Source organism: Neolamprologus brichardi, chromosome 4, assembly GCF_056152115.1.
Source record: "Neolamprologus brichardi isolate AB-2024 chromosome 4, ASM5615211v1, whole genome shotgun sequence".
NCBI lineage: Eukaryota > Metazoa > Chordata > Actinopteri > Cichliformes > Cichlidae > Neolamprologus > Neolamprologus brichardi.
Genome location: NC_142107.1, coordinates 316,223 through 334,616, shown reverse-complemented (window position 1 = coordinate 334,616; position 18,394 = coordinate 316,223).

Sequence of the window (18,394 nt, the reverse complement as noted above, 5' to 3'; positions counted from 1 at the left end):
CTGATAAGATAAAGCCATGAATATATGTGTGTCTGAGTCTTCTATCAAAAGTTACAGCTATTTATATGGAGTTGCACAAAAACGCTTTATTTCGTCAAGCCAGTGCGTTTCTTACGATTACATGCATTTGAATGGGGAGCTCGCCCGAAACAAAGTATAGGTTTTCATTATGTGAATAACTTGAAAAATCTTAGGTCAAACAGCTGCAAAAACTGTGTGCCCACCACAGGGATATTAAATCTGATAAGATAAAGCCATAAATATGTGTGTCTGAGTCTTCTATCAAAAGTTACAGCTATTTATAGGAAGTTGTACGAAAACGCTTTATTTCGTCAAGCCAGTGCGTTTCTTACGATTACATGCATTTGAATGGGGAGCTCGCCCGAAACAAAGTATAGGTTTTCATTATGTGAATAACTTGAAAATCTTAGCTCAAACAGATGCAAAAGCTGTTTGCCCATCACAGGGATATTGAATTCTATGAGATAAAGCAATAAAAATGTGTGTCTGAGTCTTCTATCAAAAGTTACAGCTATTTATATGAAGTTGTACAAAAACGCTTTATTTCGTCAAGACAGTGCGTTTCTTACATTACATGCATTTGAATGGGGAGCTCGCCCGAAACAAAGTATAGGTTTTCATTATGTGAATAACTTGAAAAATCTTAGCTCAAACAGCTGCAAAACCTTTGTGCCCAGCACAGGGATATTGAATTCTATGAGATAAAGCAATAAAAATGTGTGTCTGAGTCTTCTATCAAAAGTTACAGCTATTTATATGAAGTTGTACAAAAACGCTTTATTTCGTCAAGCCAGTGCGTTTCTTACGATTACATGCATTTGAATGGGGAGCTCGCCCGAAACAAAGTATAGGTTTTCATTATGTGAATAACTTGAAAAATCTTAGCTCAAACAGCTGCAAAACCTGTGTGCCCATCACAGGGATATTGAATCTGATAAGATAAAGCCATAAATATGTGTGTCTGAGTCTTCTATCAAAAGTTACAGCTATTTATATGAAGTTGTACAAAAACGCTTTATTTCGTCAAGCCAGTGCGTTTCTTACGATTACATGCATTTGAATGGGGAGCTCGCCCGGAACAAAGAATAGGTTTTCATTATGTGAATAACTTGAAAATCTTAGCTCAAACAGCTGCAAAACCTGTGTGCCCAGCACGGGGATATTGAATCTGATAAGATATAGCCATGAATATGTGTGTCTGAGTCTTCTATCAAAAGTTACAGCTATTTATATGAAGTTGTACAAAAACGCTTTATTTCGTCAAGCCAGTGCGTTTCTTACGATTACATGCATTTGAATGGGGAGCTCGCCCGAAACAAAGTATAGGTTTTCATTATGTGAATAACTTGAAAATCTTAGCTCAAACAGCTGCAAAACCTGTGTGCCCAGCACGGGGATATTGAATCTGATAAGATATAGCCATGAATATGTGTGTCTGAGTCTTCTATCAAAAGTTACAGCTATTTATATGAAGTTGTACAAAAACGCTTTATTTCGTCAAGCCAGTGCGTTTCTTACGATTACATGCATTTGAATGGGGAGCTCGCCCGAAACAAAGTATAGGTTTTCATTATGTGAATAACTTGAAAAATCTTAGCTCAAACAGCTGCAAAACCTGTGTGCCCAGCACAGGGATATTGAATTCTATGAGATAAAGCAATAAAAATGTGTGTCTGAGTCTTCTATCAAAAGTTACAGCTATTTATATGAAGTTGTACAAAAACGCTTTATTTCGTCAAGCCAGTGCGTTTCTTACGATTACATGCATTTGAATGGGGAGCTCGCCCGAAACAAAGTATAGGTTTTCATTATGTGAATAACTTGAAAAATCTTAGCTCAAACAGCTGCAAAACCTGTGTGCCCATCACAGGGATATTGAATCTGATAAGATAAAGCCATAAATATGTGTGTCTGAGTCTTCTATCAAAAGTTACAGCTATTTATATGAAGTTGTACAAAAACGCTTTATTTCGTCAAGCCAGTGCGTTTCTTACGATTACATGCATTTGAATGGGGAGCTCGCCCGAAATAAAGTATAGGTTTTCATTATGTAAATAACTTGAAAAATCTTAGCTCAAACAGATGCAAAACCTGTTTGCCCATCACAGGGATACTGAATTCTATGAGATAAAGCCATAAATATGTGTGTCTGAGTCTTCTATCAAAAGTTACAGCTATTTATATGAAGTTGTACAAAAACGCTTTATTTCGTCAAGCCAGTGCGTTTCTTACGATTACATGCATTTGAATGGGGAGCTCGCCCGAAACAAAGTATAGGTTTTCATTATGTGAATAACTTGAAAAATCTTAGCTCAAACAGCTGCAAAACCTGTGTGCCCAGCACGGGGATATTGAATCTGATAAGATAAAGCCATGAATATGTGTGTCTGAGTCTTCTATCAAAAGTTACAGCTATTTATGTGAAGTTGTACAAAAACGCTTTATTTCGTCAAGCCAGTGCGTTTCTTACGATTACATGCATTTGAATGGGGAGCTCGCCCGAAACAAAGTATAGGTTTTCATTATGTGAATAACTTGAAAAATCTTAGCTCAAACAGCTGCAAAACCTTTGTGCCCAGCACAGGGATATTGAATTCTATGAGATAAAGCAATAAAAATGTGTGTCTGAGTCTTCTATCAAAAGTTACAGCTATTTATATGAAGTTGTACAAAAACGCTTTATTTCGTCAAGCCAGTGCGTTTCTTACGATTACATGCATTTGAATGGGGAGCTCGCCCGAAACAAAGTATAGGTTTTCATTATGTGAATAACTTGAAAAATCTTAGCTCAAACAGCTGCAAAACCTGTTTGCCCAGCACAGGGATATTGAATCCGATAAGATAAAGCCATGAATATGTGTGTCTGAGTCTTCTATCAAAAGTTACAGCTATTTATATGAAGTTGTACGAAAACGCTTTATTTCGTCAAGACAGTGCGTTTCTTACGATTACATGCATTTGAATGGGGAGCTCGCCCGAAACAAAGTATAGGTTTTCATTATGTGAATAACTTGAAAATCTTAGTTCAAACAGCTGCAAAAGCTGTTTGCCCATCACAGGGATATTGATTTCTCTGAGATAAAGCCACAAATATGTGTGTCTGAGTCTTCTATCAAAAGTTACAGCTATTTATATGAAGTTGTACAAAAACGCTTTATTTCGTCAAGCCAGTGCGTTTCTTACGATTACATGCATTTGAATGGGGAGCTCGCCCGAAACAAAGTATAGGTTTTCATTATGTGAATAACTTGAAAAATCTTAGCTCAAACAGCTGCAAAACCTTTGTGCCCAGCACAGGGATATTGAATTCTATGAGATAAAGCAATAAAAATGTGTGTCTGAGTCTTCTATCAAAAGTTACAACTATTTATATGAAGTTGTACAAAAACGCTTTATTTCGTCAAGCCAGTGCGTTTCTTACGATTACATGCATTTGAATGGGGAGCTCGCCCGAAACAAAGTATAGGTTTTCATTATGTGAATAACTTGAAAAATCTTAGCTCAAACAGCTGCAAAACCTGTGTGCCCAGCACAGGGATATTGAATTATATGAGATAAAGCAATAAAAATGTGTGTCTGAGTCTTCTATCAAAAGTTACAGCTATTTATATGAAGTTTTACAAAAACGCTTTATTTCGTCAAGCCAGTGCGTTTCTTACGATTACATGCATTTGAATGGGGAGCTAGCCCGAAACAAAGTATAGGTTTTCATTATGTGAATAACTTGAAAAATCTTAGCTCAAACAGCTGCAAAACCTGTGTGCCCAGCACAGGGATATTGAATTCTATGAGATAAAGCAATAAAAATGTGTGTCTGAGTCTTCTATCAAAAGTTACAGCTATTTATATGAAGTTGTACAAAAACGCTTTATTTCGTCAAGACAGTGCGTTTCTTACGATTACATGCATTTGAATGGGGAGCTCGCCCGAAACAAAGTATAGGTTTTCATTATGTGAATAACTTGAAAAATCTTAGCTCAAACAGCTGCAAAACCTGTGTGCCCATCACAGGGATATTGAATCTGAAAAGATAAAGCCATAAAAATGTGTTTCTGAGTCTTCTATCAAAAGTTACAGCTATTTATATGAAGTTGTACAAAAACGCTTTATTTCGTCAAGCCAGTGCGTTTCTTACGATTACATGCATTTGAATGGGGAGCTCGCCCGAAATAAAGTATAGGTTTTCATTATGTAAATAACTTGAAAAATCTTAGCTCAAACAGATGCAAAACCTGTTTGCCCATCACAGGGATACTGAATTCTATGAGATAAAGCCATGAATATGTGTGTCTGAGTCTTCTATCAAAAGTTACAGCTATTTATATGAAGTTGTACAAAAACGCTTTATTTCGTCAAGCCAGTGCGTTTCTTACGATTACATGCATTTGAATGGGGAGCTCGCCCGAAACAAAGTATAGGTTTTCATTATGTGAATAACTTGAAAAATCTTAGCTCAAACAGCTGCAAAACCTGTGTGCCCAGCACAGGGATATTGAATTCTATGAGATAAAGCAATAAAAATGTGTGTCTGAGTCTTCTATCAAAAGTTACAGCTATTTATATGAAGTTTTACAAAAACGCTTTATTTCGTCAAGCCAGTGCGTTTCTTACGATTACATGCATTTGAATGGGGAGCTCGCCCGAAACAAAGTATAGGTTTTCATTATGTGAATAACTTGAAAAATCTTAGCTCAAACAGCTGCAAAACCTGTGTGCCCACCACAGGGATATTGAATCTGATAAGATAAAGCAATAAATATGTGTGTCTGAGTCTTCTATCAAAAGTTACAGCTATTTATATGAAGTTGTACAAAAACGCTTTATTTCGTCAAGCCAGTGCGTTTCGGGCGAGCTCCCCATTCAAATGCATGTAATCGTAAGAAACGAAGTATAGGTTTTTATTATGTGAATAACTTGAAAATCTTATCTCAAACAGCTGCAAAACCTGTGTGCCCAGCACAGGGATATTGATTTCTCTGAGATAAAGCCACAAATATGTGTGTCTGAGTCTTCTATCAAAAGTTACAGCTATTTATATGAAGTTGTACAAAAACGCTTTATTTCGTCAAGCCAGTGCGTTTCTTACGATTACATGCATTTGAATGGGGAGCTCGCCCGAAACAAAGTATAGGTTTTCATTATGTGAATAACTTGAAAATCTTAGTTCAAACAGCTGCAAAAGGTGTTTGCCCATCACAGGGATATTGATTTCTCTGAGATAAAGCCACAAATATGTGTGTCTGAGTCTTCTATCAAAAGTTACAGCTATTTATATGAAGTTGTACGAAAACGCTTTATTTCGTCAAGACAGTGCATTTCTTACGATTACATGCATTTGAATGGGGAGCTCACCCGAAACAAAGTATAGGTTTTCATTATGTGAATAACTTGAAAAATCTTAGCTCAAACAGATGCAAAACCTGTGTGCCCATCACGGGGATATTAAATCTGATAAGATAAAGCCATGAATATGTGTGTCTGAGTCTTCTATCAAAAGTTACAGCTATTTATATGGAGTTGCACAAAAACGCTTTATTTCGTCAAGCCAGTGCGTTTCTTACGATTACATGCATTTGAATGGGGAGCTCGCCAGAAACAAAGTATAGGTTTTCATTATGTGAATAACTTGAAAATCTTAGTTCAAACAGCTACAAAAGCTGTTTGCCCATCACAGGGATATTGATTTCTCTGAGATAAAGCCACAAATATGTGTGTCTGAGTCTTCTATCAAAAGTTACAGCTATTTATATGAAGTTGTACAAAAACGCTTTATTTCGTCAAGCCAGTGCGTTTCTTACGATTACATGCATTTGAATGGGGAGCTCGCCCGAAACAAAGTATAGGTTTTCATTATGTGAATAACTTGAAAATCTTAGTTCAAACAGCTACAAAAGCTGTTTGCCCATCACAGGGATATTGATTTCTCTGAGATAAAGCCACAAATATGTGTGTCTGAGTCTTCTATCAAAAGTTACAGCTATTTATATGAAGTTGTACAAAAACGCTTTATTTCGTCAAGCCAGTGCGTTTCTTACGATTACATGCATTTGAATGGGGAGCTCGCCCGAAACAAAGTATAGGTTTTCATTATGTGAATAACTTGAAAAATCTTAGGTCAAACAGCTGCAAAACCTTTGTGCCCAGCACAGGGATATTGAATTCTATGAGATAAAGCAATAAAAATGTGTGTCTGAGTCTTCTATCAAAAGTTACAACTATTTATATGAAGTTGTACAAAAACGCTTTATTTCGTCAAGCCAGTGCGTTTCTTACGATTACATGCATTTGAATGGGGAGCTCGCCCGAAACAAAGTATAGGTTTTCATTATGTGAATAACTTGAAAAATCTTAGCTCAAACAGCTGCAAAATCTGTGTGCCCACAACAGGGATATTGAATCTGATAAGATAAAGCCATAAATATGTGTGTCTGAGTCTTCTATCAAAAGTTACAGCTATTTATATGAAGTTGTACAAAAACGCTTTATTTCGTCAAGCCAGTGCGTTTCTTACGATTACATGCATTTGAATGGGGAGCTCGCCCGAAACAAAGTATAGGTTTTCATTATGTGAATAACTTGAAAAATCTTAGCTCAAACAGCTGCAAAACCTGTGTGCCCAGCACGGGGATATTGAATCTGATAAGATATAGCCATGAATATGTGTGTCTGAGTCTTCTATCAAAAGTTACAGCTATTTATATGAAGTTGTACAAAAACGCTTTATTTCGTCAAGCCAGTGCATTTCTTACGATTACATGCATTTGAATGGGGAGCTCGCCCGAAACAAAGTATAGGTTTTCATTATGTGAATAACTTGAAAATCTTAGCTCAAACAGCTGCAAAACCTGTGTGCCCAGCACGGGGATATTGAATCTGATAAGATATAGCCATGAATATGTGTGTCTGAGTCTTCTATCAAAAGTTACAGCTATTTATATGAAGTTGTACAAAAACGCTTTATTTCGTCAAGCCAGTGCGTTTCTTACGATTACATGCATTTGAATGGGGAGCTCGCCCGAAACAAAGTATAGGTTTTCATTATGTGAATAACTTGAAAAATCTTAGCTCAAACAGCTGCAAAACCTGTGTGCCCAGCACAGGGATATTGAATTCTATGAGATAAAGCAATAAAAATGTGTGTCTGAGTCTTCTATAAAAAGTTACAGCTATTTATATGAAGTTGTACAAAAACGCTTTATTTCGTCAAGCCAGTGCGTTTCTTACGATTACATGCATTTGAATGGGGAGCTCGCCCGAAACAAAGTATAGGTTTTCATTATGTGAATAACTTGAAAAATCTTAGCTCAAACAGCTGCAAAACCTGTGTGCCCATCACAGGGATATTGAATCTGATAAGATAAAGCCATAAATATGTGTGTCTGAGTCTTCTATCAAAAGTTACAGCTATTTATATGAAGTTGTACAAAAACGCTTTATTTCGTCAAGCCAGTGCGTTTCTTACGATTACATGCATTTGAATGGGGAGCTCGCCCGAAACAAAGTATAGGTTTTCATTATGTGAATAACTTGAAAAATCTTAGCTCAAACAGCTGCAAAACCTGTTTGCCCAGCACAGGGATATTGAATCCGATAAGATAAAGCCATGAATATGTGTGTCTGAGTCTTCTATCAAAAGTTACAGCTATTTATATGGAGTTGCACAAAAACGCTTTATTTCGTCAAGCCAGTGCGTTTCTTACGATTACATGCATTTGAATGGGGAGCTCGCCAGAAACAAAGTATAGGTTTTCATTATGTGAATAACTTGAAAATCTTAGTTCAAACAGCTACAAAAGCTGTTTGCCCATCACAGGGATATTGATTTCTCTGAGATAAAGCCACAAATATGTGTGTCTGAGTCTTCTATCAAAAGTTACAGCTATTTATATGAAGTTGTACAAAAACGCTTTATTTCGTCAAGCCAGTGCGTTTCTTACGATTACATGCATTTGAATGGGGAGCTCGCCCGAAACAAAGTATAGGTTTTCATTATGTGAATAACTTGAAAATCTTAGTTCAAACAGCTACAAAAGCTGTTTGCCCATCACAGGGATATTGATTTCTCTGAGATAAAGCCACAAATATGTGTGTCTGAGTCTTCTATCAAAAGTTACAGCTATTTATATGAAGTTGTACAAAAACGCTTTATTTCGTCAAGCCAGTGCGTTTCTTACGATTACATGCATTTGAATGGGGAGCTCGCCCGAAACAAAGTATAGGTTTTCATTATGTGAATAACTTGAAAAATCTTAGGTCAAACAGCTGCAAAACCTTTGTGCCCAGCACAGGGATATTGAATTCTATGAGATAAAGCAATAAAAATGTGTGTCTGAGTCTTCTATCAAAAGTTACAACTATTTATATGAAGTTGTACAAAAACGCTTTATTTCGTCAAGCCAGTGCGTTTCTTACGATTACATGCATTTGAATGGGGAGCTCGCCCGAAACAAAGTATAGGTTTTCATTATGTGAATAACTTGAAAAATCTTAGCTCAAACAGCTGCAAAATCTGTGTGCCCACAACAGGGATATTGAATCTGATAAGATAAAGCCATAAATATGTGTGTCTGAGTCTTCTATCAAAAGTTACAGCTATTTATATGAAGTTGTACAAAAACGCTTTATTTCGTCAAGCCAGTGCGTTTCTTACGATTACATGCATTTGAATGGGGAGCTCGCCCGAAACAAAGTATAGGTTTTCATTATGTGAATAACTTGAAAAATCTTAGCTCAAACAGCTGCAAAACCTGTGTGCCCAGCACAGGGATATTGAATTCTATGAGATAAAGCAATAAAAATGTGTGTCTGAGTCTTCTATCAAAAGTTACAGCTATTTATATGAAGTTGTACAAAAACGCTTTATTTCGTCAAGCCAGTGCGTTTCTTACGATTACATGCATTTGAATGGGGAGCTCGCCCGAAACAAAGTATAGGTTTTCATTATGTGAATAACTTGAAAAATCTTAGCTCAAACAGCTGCAAAACCTGTGTGCCCATCACAGGGATATTGAATCTGATAAGATAAAGCCATAAATATGTGTGTCTGAGTCTTCTATCAAAAGTTACAGCTATTTATATGAAGTTGTACAAAAACGCTTTATTTCGTCAAGCCAGTGCGTTTCTTACGATTACATGCATTTGAATGGGGAGCTCGCCCGGAACAAAGAATAGGTTTTCATTATGTGAATAACTTGAAAATCTTAGCTCAAACAGCTGCAAAACCTGTGTGCCCAGCACGGGGATATTGAATCTGATAAGATATAGCCATGAATATGTGTGTCTGAGTCTTCTATCAAAAGTTACAGCTATTTATATGAAGTTGTACAAAAACGCTTTATTTCGTCAAGCCAGTGCGTTTCTTACGATTACATGCATTTGAATGGGGAGCTCGCCCGAAACAAAGTATAGGTTTTCATTATGTGAATAACTTGAAAAATCTTAGCTCAAACAGCTGCAAAACCTGTGTGCCCAGCACGGGGATATTGAATCTGATAAGATAAAGCCATGAATATGTGTGTCTGAGTCTTCTATCAAAAGTTACAGCTATTTATGTGAAGTTGTACAAAAACGCTTTATTTCGTCAAGCCAGTGCGTTTCTTACGATTACATGCATTTGAATGGGGAGCTCGCCCGAAACAAAGTATAGGTTTTCATTATGTGAATAACTTGAAAATCTTAGCTCAAACAGCTGCAAAACCTGTGTGCCCAGCACGGGGATATTGAATCTGATAAGATATAGCCATGAATATGTGTGTCTGAGTCTTCTATCAAAAGTTACAGCTATTTATATGAAGTTGTACAAAAACGCTTTATTTCGTCAAGCCAGTGCGTTTCTTACGATTACATGCATTTGAATGGGGAGCTCGCCCGAAACAAAGTATAGGTTTTCATTATGTGAATAACTTGAAAAATCTTAGCTCAAACAGCTGCAAAACCTGTGTGCCCAGCACAGGGATATTGAATTCTATGAGATAAAGCAATAAAAATGTGTGTCTGAGTCTTCTATAAAAAGTTACAGCTATTTATATGAAGTTGTACAAAAACGCTTTATTTCGTCAAGCCAGTGCGTTTCTTACGATTACATGCATTTGAATGGGGAGCTCGCCCGAAACAAAGTATAGGTTTTCATTATGTGAATAACTTGAAAAATCTTAGCTCAAACAGCTGCAAAACCTGTGTGCCCATCACAGGGATATTGAATCTGATAAGATAAAGCCATAAATATGTGTGTCTGAGTCTTCTATCAAAAGTTACAGCTATTTATATGAAGTTGTACAAAAACGCTTTATTTCGTCAAGCCAGTGCGTTTCTTACGATTACATGCATTTGAATGGGGAGCTCGCCCGAAATAAAGTATAGGTTTTCATTATGTAAATAACTTGAAAAATCTTAGCTCAAACAGATGCAAAACCTGTTTGCCCATCACAGGGATACTGAATTCTATGAGATAAAGCCATAAATATGTGTGTCTGAGTCTTCTATCAAAAGTTACAGCTATTTATATGAAGTTGTACAAAAACGCTTTATTTCGTCAAGCCAGTGCGTTTCTTACGATTACATGCATTTGAATGGGGAGCTCGCCCGAAACAAAGTATAGGTTTTCATTATGTGAATAACTTGAAAAATCTTAGCTCAAACAGCTGCAAAACCTGTGTGCCCAGCACGGGGATATTGAATCTGATAAGATAAAGCCATGAATATGTGTGTCTGAGTCTTCTATCAAAAGTTACAGCTATTTATGTGAAGTTGTACAAAAACGCTTTATTTCGTCAAGCCAGTGCGTTTCTTACGATTACATGCATTTGAATGGGGAGCTCGCCCGAAACAAAGTATAGGTTTTCATTATGTGAATAACTTGAAAAATCTTAGCTCAAACAGCTGCAAAACCTGTGTGCCCAGCACAGGGATATTGAATTCTATGAGATAAAGCAATAAAAATGTGTGTCTGAGTCTTCTATCAAAAGTTACAGCTATTTATATGAAGTTTTACAAAAACGCTTTATTTCGTCAAGCCAGTGCGTTTCTTACGATTACATGCATTTGAATGGGGAGCTCGCCCGAAACAAAGTATAGGTTTTCATTATGTGAATAACTTGAAAAATCTTAGCTCAAACAGCTGCAAAACCTTTGTGCCCAGCACAGGGATATTGAATTCTATGAGATAAAGCAATAAAAATGTGTGTCTGAGTCTTCTATCAAAAGTTACAACTATTTATATGAAGTTGTACAAAAACGCTTTATTTCGTCAAGCCAGTGCGTTTCTTACGATTACATGCATTTGAATGGGGAGCTCGCCCGAAACAAAGTATAGGTTTTCATTATGTGAATAACTTGAAAAATCTTAGCTCAAACAGCTGCAAAACCTGTGTGCCCACCACAGGGATATTGAATCTGATAAGATAAAGCAATAAATATGTGTGTCTGAGTCTTCTATCAAAAGTTACAGCTATTTATATGAAGTTGTACAAAAACGCTTTATTTCGTCAAGCCAGTGCGTTTCGGGCGAGCTCCCCATTCAAATGCATGTAATCGTAAGAAACGAAGTATAGGTTTTTATTATGTGAATAACTTGAAAATCTTATCTCAAACAGCTGCAAAACCTGTGTGCCCAGCACAGGGATATTGATTTCTCTGAGATAAAGCCACAAATATGTGTGTCTGAGTCTTCTATCAAAAGTTACAGCTATTTATATGAAGTTGTACGAAAACGCTTTATTTCGTCAAGACAGTGCATTTCTTACGATTACATCCATTTGAATGGGTAGCTCGCCCGGAACAAGGTATAGGTTTTCATTATGTGAATAACTTGAAAAATCTTAGCTCAAACAGCTGCAAAACCTGTGTGCCCATCACGGGGATATTAAATCTGATAAGATAAAGCCATAAATATGTGTGTCTGAGTCTTCTATCAAAAGTTACAGCTATTTATATGGAGTTGCACAAAAACGCTTTATTTTGTCAAGCCAGTGCGTTTCTTACGATTACATGCATTTGAATGGGGAGCTCGCCCGAAACAAAGTATAGGTTTTCATTATGTGAATAACTTGAAAATCTTAGTTCAAACAGCTGCAAAAGCTTTTTGCCCATCACAGGGATATTGATTTCTCTGAGATAAAGCCACAAATATGTGTGTCTGAGTCTTCTATCAAAAGTTACAGCTATTTATATGAAGTTGTACAAAAACGCTTTATTTCGTCAAGCCAGTGCGTTTCTTACGATTACATGCATTTGAATGGGGAGCTCGCCCGAAACAAAGTATAGGTTTTCATTATGTGAATAACTTGAAAAATCTTAGCTCAAACAGCTGCAAAACCTGTGTGCCCAGCACAGGGATATTGAATTCTATGAGATAAAGCAATAAAAATGTGTGTCTGAGTCTTCTATCAAAAGTTACAGCTATTTATATGAAGTTTTACAAAAACGCTTTATTTCGTCAAGCCAGTGCGTTTCTTACGATTACATGCATTTGAATGGGGAGCTCGCCCGAAACAAAGTATAGGTTTTCATTATGTGAATAACTTGAAAAATCTTAGCTCAAACAGCTGCAAAACCTGTGTGCCCATCACAGGGATATTGAATCTGATAAGATAAAGCCATAAATATGTGTGTCTGAGTCTTCTATCAAAAGTTACAGCTATTTATATGAAGTTGTACAAAAACGCTTTATTTCGTCAAGCCAGTGTGTTTCTTACGATTACATGCATTTGAATGGGGAGCTCGCCCGGAACAAAGAATAGGTTTTCATTATGTGAATAACTTGAAAATCTTAGCTCAAACAGCTGCAAAACCTGTGTGCCCAGCACGGGGATATTGAATCTGATAAGATATAGCCATGAATATGTGTGTCTGAGTCTTTTATCAAAAGTTACAGCTATTTATATGAAGTTGTACAAAAACGCTTTATTTCGTCAAGCCAGTGCGTTTCTTACGATTACATGCATTTGAATGGGGAGCTCGCCCGAAACAAAGTATAGGTTTTCATTATGTGAATAACTTGAAAAATCTTAGCTCAAACAGCTGCAAAACCTGTGTGCCCAGCACAGGGATATTGAATTCTATGAGATAAAGCAATAAAAATGTGTGTCTGAGTCTTCTATCAAAAGTTACAGCTATTTATATGAAGTTGTACAAAAACGCTTTATTTCGTCAAGCCAGTGCGTTTCGGGCGAGCTCCCCATTCAAATGCATGTAATCGTAAGAAACGAAGTATAGGTTTTTATTATGTGAATAACTTGAAAATCTTATTTCAAACAGCTGCAAAACCTGTGTGCCCAGCACAGGGATATTGATTTCTCTGAGATAAAGCCACAAATATGTGTGTCTGAGTCTTCTATCAAAAGTTACAGCTATTTATATGAAGTTGTACAAAAACGCTTTATTTCGTCAAGCCAGTGCATTTCTTACGATTACATGCATTTGAATGGGGAGCTCGCCCGAAACAAAGTATAGGTTTTCATTATGTGAATAACTTGAAAAATCTTAGCTCAAACAGATGCAAAACCTGTGTGCCCATCACGGGGATATTAAATCTGATAAGATAAAGCCATAAATATGTGTGTCTGAGTCTTCTATCAAAAGTTACAGCTATTTATATGGAGTTGCACAAAAACGCTTTATTTCGTCAAGCCAGTGCGTTTCTTACGATTACATGCATTTGAATGGGGAGCTCGCCAGAAACAAAGTATAGGTTTTCATTATGTGAATAACTTGAAAATCTTAGTTCAAACAGCTACAAAAGCTGTTTGCCCATCACAGGGATATTGATTTCTCTGAGATAAAGCCACAAATATGTGTGTCTGAGTCTTCTATCAAAAGTTACAGCTATTTATATGAAGTTGTACAAAAACGCTTTATTTCGTCAAGCCAGTGCGTTTCTTACGATTACATCCATTTGAATGGGTAGCTCGCCCGGAACAAGGTATAGGTTTTCATTATGTGAATAACTTGAAAAATCTTAGCTCAAACAGCTGCAAAACCTGTGTGCCCATCACGGGGATATTAAATCTGATAAGATAAAGCCATAAATATGTGTGTCTGAGTCTTCTATCAAAAGTTACAGCTATTTATATGGAGTTGCACAAAAACGCTTTATTTTGTCAAGCCAGTGCGTTTCTTACGATTACATGCATTTGAATGGGGAGCTCGCCCGAAACAAAGTATAGGTTTTCATTATGTGAATAACTTGAAAATCTTAGTTCAAACAGCTGCTAAAGCTTTTTGCCCATCACAGGGATATTGATTTCTCTGAGATAAAGCCACAAATATGTGTGTCTGAGTCTTCTATCAAAAGTTACAGCTATTTATATGAAGTTGTACAAAAACGCTTTATTTCGTCAAGCCAGTGCGTTTCTTACGATTACATGCATTTGAATGGGGAGCTCGCCCGAAACAAAGTATAGGTTTTCATTATGTGAATAACTTGAAAAATCTTAGCTCAAACAGCTGCAAAACCTGTGTGCCCAGCACAGGGATATTGAATTCTATGAGATAAAGCAATAAAAATGTGTGTCTGAGTCTTCTATCAAAAGTTACAGCTATTTATATGAAGTTTTACAAAAACGCTTTATTTCGTCAAGCCAGTGCGTTTCTTACGATTACATGCATTTGAATGGGGAGCTCGCCCGAAACAAAGTATAGGTTTTCATTATGTGAATAACTTGAAAAATCTTAGCTCAAACAGCTGCAAAACCTGTGTGCCCATCACAGGGATATTGAATCTGATAAGATAAAGCCATAAATATGTGTGTCTGAGTCTTCTATCAAAAGTTACAGCTATTTATATGAAGTTGTACAAAAACGCTTTATTTTGTCAAGCCAGTGCGTTTCTTACGATTACATGCATTTGAATGGGGAGCTCGCCCGGAACAAAGTATAGGTTTTCATTATGTGAATAACTTGAAAATCTTAGCTCAAACAGCTGCAAAACCTGTGTGCCCAGCACGGGGATATTGAATCTGATAAGATATAGCCATGAATATGTGTGTCTGAGTCTTTTATCAAAAGTTACAGCTATTTATATGAAGTTGTACAAAAACGCTTTATTTCGTCAAGCCAGTGCGTTTCTTACGATTACATGCATTTGAATGGGGAGCTCGCCCGAAACAAAGTATAGGTTTTCATTATGTGAATAACTTGAAAAATCTTAGCTCAAACAGCTGCAAAACCTGTGTGCCCAGCACAGGGATATTGAATTCTATGAGATAAAGCAATAAAAATGTGTGTCTGAGTCTTCTATCAAAAGTTACAGCTATTTATATGAAGTTGTACAAAAACGCTTTATTTCGTCAAGCCAGTGCGTTTCTTACGATTACATGCATTTGAATGGGGAGCTCGCCCGAAACAAAGTATAGGTTTTCATTATGTGAATAACTTGAAAAATCTTAGCTCAAACAGCTGCAAAACCTGTGTGCCCATCACAGGGATATTGAATCTGATAAGATAAAGCCATAAAAATGTGTGTCTGAGTCTTCTATCAAAAGTTACAGCTATTTATATGAAGTTGTACAAAAACGCTTTATTTCGTCAAGCCAGTGCGTTTCTTACGATTACATGCATTTGAATGGGGAGCTCGCCCGAAACAAAGTATAGGTTTTCATTATGTGAATAACTTGAAAAATCTTAGCTCAAACAGCTGCAAAACCTGTGTGCCCAGCACGGGGATATTGAATCTGATAAGATAAAGCCATGAATATGTGTGTCTGAGTCTTCTATCAAAAGTTACAGCTATTTATGTGAAGTTGTACAAAAACGCTTTATTTCGTCAAGCCAGTGCGTTTCTTATGATTACATGCATTTGAATGGGGAGCTCGCCCGAAACAAAGTATAGGTTTTCATTATGTGAATAACTTGAAAAATCTTAGCTCAAACAGCTGCAAAACCTTTGTGCCCAGCACAGGGATATTGAATTCTATGAGATAAAGCAATAAAAATGTGTGTCTGAGTCTTCTATCAAAAGTTACAGCTATTTATATGAAGTTGTACAAAAACGCTTTATTTCGTCAAGCCAGTGCGTTTCTTACGATTACATGCATTTGAATGGGGAGCTCGCCCGAAACAAAGTATAGGTTTTCATTATGTGAATAACTTGAAAAATCTTAGCTCAAACAGCTGCAAAACCTGTTTGCCCAGCACAGGGATATTGAATCCGATAAGATAAAGCCATGAATATGTGTGTCTGAGTCTTCTATCAAAAGTTACAGCTATTTATATGAAGTTGTACGAAAACGCTTTATTTCGTCAAGACAGTGCGTTTCTTACGATTACATGCATTTGAATGGGGAGCTCGCCCGAAACAAAGTATAGGTTTTCATTATGTGAATAACTTGAAAAATCTTAGCTCAAACAGCTGCAAAACCTGTGTGCCCATCACGGGGATATTAAATCTGATAAGATGAAGCCATAAATATGTGTGTCTGAGTCTTCTATCAAAAGTTACACCTATTTATATGGAGTTGCACAAAAACGCTTTATTTCGTCAAGCCAGTGCGTTTCTTACGATTACATGCATTTGAATGGGGAGCTCGCCCGAAACAAAGTATAGGTTTTCATTATGTGAATAACTTGAAAATCTTAGTTCAAACAGCTGCAAAAGCTGTTTGCCCATCACAGGGATATTGATTTCTCTGAGATAAAGCCACAAATATGTGTGTCTGAGTCTTCTATCAAAAGTTACAGCTATTTATATGAAGTTGTACAAAAACGCTTTATTTCGTCAAGCCAGTGCGTTTCTTACGATTACATGCATTTGAATGGGGAGCTCGCCCGAAACAAAGTATAGGTTTTCATTATGTGAATAACTTGAAAAATCTTAGCTCAAACAGCTGCAAAACCTGTGTGCCCACCACAGGGATATTAAATATGATAAGATAAAGCCATAAATATGTGTGTCTGAGTCTTCTATCAAAAGTTACAGCTATTTATATGAAGTTGTACAAAAACGCTTTATTTCGTCAAGCCAGTGCGTTTCTTACGATTACATGCATTTGAATGGGGAGCTCGCCCGAAAAAAAGTATAGGTTTTCATTATGTGAATAACTTGAAAAATCTTAGCTCAAACAGCTGCAAAACCTTTGTGCCCAGCACAGGGATATTGAATTCTATGAGATAAAGCAATAAAAATGTGTGTCTGAGTCTTCTATCAAAAGTTACAACTATTTATATGAAGTTGTACAAAAACGCTTTATTTCGTCAAGCCAGTGCGTTTCTTACGCTTACATCCATTTGAATGGGGAGCTCGCCCGGAACAAAGAATAGGTTTGCATAATGTGAATAAATTGAAAATATTAGCTCAAACAGCTGCAAAACCTTTGTGCCCAGCACAGGGATATTGAATTCTATGAGCTAAAGCAATAAAAATGTGTGTCTGAGTCTTCTATCAAAAGTTACAGCTATTTATATGAAGTTGTACAAAAACACTTTATTTCGTCAAGACAGTGCGTTTCTTACGATTACATGCATTTGAATGGGGAGCTCGCCCGAAACAAAGTATAGGTTTTCATTATGTGAATAACTTGAAAATCTTAGTTCAAACAGCTGCAAAAGCTGTTTGCCCATCACAGGGATATTGATTTCTCTGAGATAAAGCCACAAATATGTGTGTCTGAGTCTTCTATCAAAAGTTACAGCTATTTATATGAAGTTGTACAAAAACGCTTTATTTCGTCAAGCCAGTGCGTTTCTTACGATTACATGCATTTGAATGGGGAGCTCGCCCGGAACAAAGTATAGGTTTTCATTATGTGAATAACTTGAAAAATCTTAGCTCAAACAGCTGCAAAACCTGTGTGCCCAGCACGGGGATATTGAATTCTATGAGATAAAGCCATAAAAATGTGTGTCTGAGTCTTCTATCAAAAGTTACAGCTATTTATATGAAGTTGTACAAAAACGCTTTATTTCGTCAAGCCAGTGCGTTTCTTACGATTACATGCATTTGAATGGGGAGCTCGCCCGAAACAAAGTATAGGTTTTCATTATGTGAATAACTTGAAAAATCTTAGCTCAAACAGCTGCAAAACCTGTGTGCCCAGCACGGGGATATTGAATCTGATAAGATAAAGCCATGAATATGTGTGTCTGAGTCTTCTATCAAAAGTTACAGCTATTTATATGAAGTTGTACAAAAACGCTTTATTTCGTCAAGCCAGTGCGTTTCTTACGATTACATGCATTTGAATGGGGAGCTCGCCCGAAACAAAGTATAGGTTTTCATTATGTGAATAACTTGAAAAATCTTAGCTGAAACAGCTGCAAAACCTGTTTGCCCAGCACAGGGATATTGAATCCGATAAGATAAAGCCATGAATATGTGTGTCTGAGTCTTCTATCAAAAGTTACAGCTATTTATATGAAGTTGTACGAAAACGCTTTACTT